A 7,446-nucleotide genomic window follows, 5' to 3' on the forward strand; every position below is an offset into this window, starting at 1 on the left:
AAGCTCAACCCTTATCTTATACCATATGCAAAAATTAATACTAAAATAGATCATAGGCATAAATTTACAACCCATAATTATAAAACTTCTAAAAGAAATCATAGGAGGAAGTTTTTTGGTATTGTGTTAGGCAAGATTTTTTAGATACAGCAAAAAAATGATTCATTATAATTAAAACAACTGATAGTTGGGATTTCACCAAAATATTAAAATTTCTCTTCAAAAGACACTGTTAAAATAAAAATATAAGCTACAGACTGAGAAAAATATTTGTAAAGTGCATATTCTTTAAAGATGTGTATCCACATATATAAAAAGCTTTCTAAACTCAATAACAATAAAATAAAAAACACACCTGTGAGGCCTAAATCTGGAACAATGAGAACACTAAAGGTTGACAAGATGTGGACTAACAGTAACTCTCATTCATTGCTGGTGAGAATGCAAAATGGTACCGCCACTTTGGAAGACAGTTTGGCACTTTCTTACAAAACTAAACAAAGCCATTCAATTCAACAATCATTCAATTCAGCAATTATATTCTGTATTTACTCAAAGGAGTTGAAAACTTATGTCCACACAAAACCCTACACACAGATGCTTATAGCAGCTTTATTCATAATTGCCAAAACTTGGCAGCAACCAAGATGCACTTCAAGAGGTGAATGGATTAAGTAAACTGTGTTATGTCCAGACAACGCGATACTATTTTAAAAAGAAATGAGCTATCAAGCCATGAAAAGACATGGAAATTAACTTAAATGCATATTACTAAGTGCAAGAAGTCAATCTAAAAAGGCTACAAACATAATGATTCTAACTATATGATATTTTGGAAAACTACAAGACAGAACTTCAGTGGTTGCTGGTGTGGGGATTTAAATAGGCAGAAAATAGAGGATTTTTAGGGCAGTGAAAATACTCTGTGTGATACCATAATGATGGATACATGTCATTAAGTATTTGTCCAAACCCATGGAACGTGTAATACCAAGAGTGAACCCTACAATAAACTATGGACTTTGGATGATTTTGATGTTGCCAATGTAGGGTTATACTTGGTAACAAATGTTATAAGTACCACTCTTGTGAGTGATATTGATAATGGGAGAGGGAAATGTATATGGGAAATCCTTTGTACCTTCCTCTCAATTTTTAAATTTTTTTTATTTTTTCTTTGTTAATTCTCACCTGAGGATAGTTTTCTGTTGATTTTTTAGAGTGAGAGGTAGAAAGAAAGACAGAGAAAAACATATTGATTGGTTGCCTCCTATATGAGTCCTGACCAAGGCCTCAGCTGGGGAGGAGCCTGCAACCAAGGAAATGTGGACCCTTTGGACCACAGTCCGACACCCCATCCATCCATTGAGCCAATTAGTTAGGGTCCTTCCTTTCAATTCTGTTGAGAGAGAGAGAGAGAGAGAGAGAGAGAGAGAGAGAGAGAGAAAGAGAGAGAGAGACTTTATATAAATAAACCAACCAATGATTTTTTTTGAGTTGATAACAATTCAAGTGTTCTTCAAACAGTGAGTAGGTAGCAAACTGTGGTACTGTATGCTGCAATAAAAAGTAATGAGCTACAAATACCCTGTTTCCCGAAAATAAGACAGTGTCTTATATTAATTTTTGCTCCCAAAGATGCGCTAGGTCTTATTTTCAGGGGATGTCTTATCTTTCCATGAAGAAGAATACGGTACACATTTATTGTTAAATGAAAATAAAGGAATTTTATTACCTGTATACAGTACGGTAGTACAGTAGTTGTCAACACAAACCAGACAAACTGTGAATCCTACAGTATCAAGAATTTACTCATTTATTCAATGACAATTATGTCATCATCTTCTGGAACATCATCATAACAATCCAATTCCTGAATTTCCTGGTGAATTTCATGTGACTCCATTTCTTTCAGAATCAGTGGGCCAAATCTCTCATGTTTAGCCTCGGGGAGGCCTTATTTTTGGGGATGCCTTATATTTCACTCAGAAGGAAACCTGTAAGTAGGTCTTATTTTCGGAGGATGTCTTATTTTCGAGGAAACACAGTACATGCAACAACATGGGGAATCTCTAACACACAATGCTAAGGGAAAGAACTTAGACTCAAAATCCTGCATACTGTGTTAGTCCTTTGATATGACGTTTACAGGAAAAATAAAAGAGGAATAGGACTCTAATCAGTGGTTGCAGTGGCTCAAGACAGGGAGAGGGCTGATCACAGGCTTAGTGAATTTTGAGGGATGTGAAAATGTTCTGGATGGTGGTGGTTACATGACTATATGCATTTGTCAAATTCAAAAAACTGTACTCTAAAATGATAAATTTTACCTCATACATTATACCTCAATTGTTTAAAATGTTAATGACAGCCGAAGCCAGTTTGGCTCAGTGGATAGAGCGTAGGCCTGTGGACTGAAAGGTCCCGGGTTCGATTCCAGTCAAGGGCATGTACCTGGGTTGTGGGCACATCCCCAGTAGAGGGTGTGCAAGAGGCAGCTGATCAATGATTCTCTCTCATCGATGTTTTTCTCTATCCCTCTTCTTTTTTCTCTGTAAAAAGTCAATAAAATATATTTTTAAAAAATAAAAATAAAATGTTAATGACAGAACACAAAAACTTAAAAATACTCTGCATGGATCATTGCTAATAAGTAGTGCTGGCTCTTAGCTATATTCCATGGGGTCACCAGCTAATCCCAGGCATGTTTGTGATTCTAGAAATCCTGAAGGGATGTGCAATGGTTTATCTCCTTTCTTATAAACAGCTGGTGGGGGATGAGGAAAAAGGCAGAACAAGGTACAAGGCAAGACAGGGAGAATTTTCTCTTACCTGTCCTTTCTTTCTCTTCTATTCTTCCTTGCTTTTCTGCTTTTTCCTTTGAGCTCTTATTTTTCTTTTACTTCTTTTCCCTATTTGTTTATCAGTTTATGCCTAGCTGAAAGGAATCTGCGGGGCAAAAGGAAGTATTTGCTCTGATCAGTAATGGTTTAGTAAATGATTAGCAACCATCTCTCTGCAACACACACACATAATTGCCAAAACTTGGCAGCAACCCAGATGCACTTCAAGAGGTGTTTCTCTCTCATCTATGTTTCTTACTCTCTATCCTTCTTCCTTCCTCTCTGTAAAAAATACTAGTTTATTTTAAATCTTACTGATATAAAGAGTATGTCACATAGTTTATAAATAATGATAAAACATGCAATGTTCTTTTAGGTGAATTCCATGTAGCCATTTGATTCCCACAGAATGTTTTATTGATTTTTGCTGAACTTTTTATCTGAGGCCAACTATCATTGTGACAAACAAGTGTAGTTTTGACAAGAATCTTGGCTGATATTTTCATTGATGTTAATGATCAAGATGAAAGTGAAACAAGGAATAAATGTGATGGTACTTCACTCATTCATCAAAATTATGAGTGACTTGGATAAATCTTAATCTCATTTTTTGAATACTGGAGAAATATTTCCTTGATCTTTGTATTATTCACAGTGCCACAACTATAGATATTACATTTAAAATTTTAATCTATAGTATTAACAGTTTCTCCACCACTGAACAATCAACAAAACCATCAATGAAGCACAGATTTGGAGCATTTGTTCATTTCTGTGATATAAATACTCCTTGTTGTCCAATTTCAAACTACCAAAGTGAAGTCACTGAACACAGAGTTAGGAAGAGATGTCCCCAGGACCCCACCATACAGTAAGTATATCCCCCATACAGACACAATAGATAGAAACAACCTCAGGAACAAAGGTAATAACAACATGTTGTAAAGTGATTAAAAAGCAATGGTTGTATTTATTACCTTTGTTTTGAAAATAATTTCTATAATTATTAGTGTATATTATTTCATTTTTAATAATGACAATGTTTAATAACCAGCCCACAAAACTTCTGAAATGTAACAGTTTGTTCTTTATTGTATCAATATCTTTGAGCTGGCTTGTAGTCCATTATGGAGCCTGGTACAAATCTGTGGACCCCTCCCCCACTGGAAATTCTGGGGCAGCACTGGAAGCATGAGGAGACAGTGGGTGCAAACATATGTTGTTTCCCCGAGCCCCATTACTCTAGACATGCTGCCAGGGCTGCTTAAGCCTTATGGGACATTTCCCTGAACTATTCAGCCTGGATTTTAGGGCTGAATTATCAATGTCATCAGACTAAGCTCTATGTATTAGGAAATGGATGTGGATTTCAGTGGAATAAATGGTTTGGTTTTCTTCATTAAATTTCACTCATTAAAATATTGTTAGGTTTTTTGTTTTGTTTTGTTTTGTTTTAAGGAGGATGTATTGTTGATGAAAAAAAAAATTGTTATTCTGAAACTCTTTTTTATTGTTTAAAGCCAAATCTGGAAAACTATTCATCCAAATGTTAATAATGCTCTTGGACAGTGAAATATTTTCCCCCTTCTTTTTCTTGCGATTTTCTGTAGCTTCCAAATCATGCAATAAATATATAACTATGGTAATAGGGAAAAAATCGAGACGAATCTTTGGTTACTTGATATTTAAAATTGCACTGGTGCTGTCCTTTAAAGACTAGGAGAATAAATGGCATTTCGGTAAAAGAATGCCCAAGGAAACAGACATTAATTACTATGTTCGGTTTCATTTAAAAGCCAGATGTCCAGGAATTGGATATGGCCAATTATCAATTTCTACCCAGATGGAGTGTTTTCTTTTTTTCTGTCATTAGATGGAAAAGCACAGCATCTCTGGCTACTTGCTTTATTACATTCAGCCACTTTGGTTGGAAAGCTTTCAGGAATAGGTGGAGCTTAGAAGAAGGGCAGTTTATTCTACCATAAATGAAAGGTTGAAGCTGGTACAAGAAAGAGAAGAATTAAGATGTATGACTGGTAAAGAAAGCTTTTCAAGCTTGCTCTTTAACCAATTCTAGCAGGGTTAGGCATGGAATTCATACCTTCTCATGTCTGCCTTCTTATGTCAGTCTATTGCAATAGAACAAATGACTCTGAGATTTAGCAGCTTTGATCAAGAAATAGCTATTACTGGACATCAGGGAGGTGAGCTGCCTGTGGCCCAATGTCTCCCATGCATACCTGGAACAAATCCTACTTGTTTGTGTGTATTTGTAAATATGTTGGATTTGATTTACTAATATTTTGCTGATGATATTTGCATCTAAGCTTAAGAAAGATATTGGCCTTTAGTTTTCTTTTTTATATGATATTTGTCCAGTTTTGGTAGCAGAGTAATACTACCTTCTAAAATGAGTAGAGAAGTATTCCCTCTTCTGTTCTCTGGAAGAGATTGTATAACATTGCTACTAATCCCTCTCAAAATATTTGATAGAATTCTCCAGTGAAACCATCTGGAGATTTATGTTGTCGGAGAATTTTAAGGACAAGTTCAATTTCTCTAATGGTTACAGGACTATTCTATTTCATCGTGGTTGAGCTATGGTGGTGTAATTGGTCCATTTCTTCTAAGTTGTTGAATTTATGAGTGTAAAGATACCTTTGGTAATCCCTTATTATTCTTCTAACGGCTGTGGGAACTGTAATACTATACTGTTTTGTTACTGACATTGGCAATTTGTGTCTTCTCTCTATTTTGCCAGTATTGTTAGAAGTCTATTAAACAGTTTTTGTTTCATTGTGGGGGTTTTTTTTTAATTTATCTTTATTGTTGAAAGTATTGTAGATATCTCCCTTTTTTCCCCCATTCACCCCCTCCAATCCCTCACCCATCTCCTTCCAGGCCTTCATCATATTATTATTGTCTGTGTCCATGGGTTATGCATACATGCTTATTAGTTTTCTGGCCTTTCATTGTTTTTTTTTGTTTGTTTGTTTGTTTGGGTTTTTTTTAGTTGTTTTCTTTTCCCATTTTATTGATTTCTGCTTTCATTATTTCCTTCTTTCTGCTTGCTTTGGATTTATTTTGCTCTTTTTTTTTCTTTCTAGTTTCTGGTGGTAAGAATTTAAGATTACTGCTTTTCAGCCTGTTCCCCACCTCCAGCCCCCCCCCTCCCCCCGCCCCAGCACTGCTCTGGTTGCACTTACACTGAGCTTGCTCTGAGCTCTGAGCTCCTGCTAAGGCAGTGCCTCCTTCTCCTCCCAGCAGCCATCATGATCATCTACGGGATCATCGTCAGCCATGATGAGATGTTCTCTGATATCTTCAAGATCCAGGAGATCGCAGACAGGCTGTGCCTGGAGGTAGAGAGGAAGATGGTCAGTAGGACAAAGGCTAACACTGATGACTGACTTATTGGTGAAAATGCCTCTGCTGAAGGCCTGGAAGGCAAAGGCACCAAGAGCACAGTAATCACTGTGTTGACATTGTCATGAATTATCATTTGCAGGAAACCAGCTTGACAAAAGAAGCCTATAAAGAAGTGCATCAAAGATTACGTGAAATCAATCAAAGGGAAGCTTGAAGATCAGAGACCAGAGTTCCTTATTGATGAAAACATGAATACAGATGGCATGGCTGCTCTGCTGGACTGCCATGAGGATGGTGAAATCCTCTTTAAGGATGGTTTAGCAATGGAAAAATTTTAACAAATTTGGCAATTTGGATCTATCACCTATTATCATAACTGGCTGCTGTTTTTCATTCAAATGGGACTGATGTTATCTTGAGCTCTTCATTCATTTTGAGCTTGATTTATTTGTAGTAGAGTCATTATTTTTAAGAAAAATCAGGTCATGTAGATTGTCTAAAAATAAAATGCATTTAAATGCTGCTAATCCTTCTTTTAAAAATAATGCTTTTTTTTTTTAAATAAAGATTAGATTACTAATTGGAGAACTTTTGTAATGTAATCTTTCCCTCTTTTCTAATGTAATTGGTTAGTGCATAAATTTCCCTCTTGGCACTACTTTAGCTGCAACCCACAAATTTTGAAAGGTTGTATTTGCATTTTCATTTGCTTTGGTGTATTTTTTTTTTTTAATTTCCTTTGAAGCATCTTCTTGACCAGGTCGTTTTTAAAAGGGTGTTGATTGACAGGTATTTATAGAGATTTTCCTGTTGCTTTTCTCTCATTGATTTCTAATTTAATTCCATAATGATCAGAGAACATATTCTGTATGATTTCAATTCTTTTAAATTAATTAACACTTGTTTTCTAGGCCCGCTTGTGGTTATTTATAGATGCTTATGGGGGGGAAAAGTACATTCTGCTGCTATGAATGCAGTATTCTATATATGTAAATTAGAACCTGTTGGTTGATTGTGTTGTTCAGGTCTTTATCTTTGCTCATTTCCTGGTTATTAGTTCTAGCTGTTGCTGAGAAGGGGATGTTGAAGTTCTCAATTATAATTTTAGAGATCCATTTTTTATGAAAGATCAATTTTGGAGTCTCCGTTTAAGAGAAAAAATATAAAATTTGAAAACATATTTAGTTTAAAAGTGAATATTTAAAATGAAAAAAATCACAACAAATTACACATT

At 35.5% G+C, this 7,446-nt stretch overlaps 1 pseudogene; it reads left to right on the forward strand.

Moving 5' to 3' along the window:
• The window catches only part of LOC118703097, a 98,882-nt pseudogene extending 92,152 nt beyond the window's left edge, over positions 1-6,730 (forward strand).
• The last annotated feature ends 716 nt before the right edge of the window (positions 6,731-7,446 follow it).

This window comes from Pipistrellus kuhlii, unplaced genomic scaffold (assembly GCF_014108245.1).
Source record: "Pipistrellus kuhlii isolate mPipKuh1 unplaced genomic scaffold, mPipKuh1.p scaffold_m20_p_4, whole genome shotgun sequence".
Lineage (NCBI taxonomy): Eukaryota > Metazoa > Chordata > Mammalia > Chiroptera > Vespertilionidae > Pipistrellus > Pipistrellus kuhlii.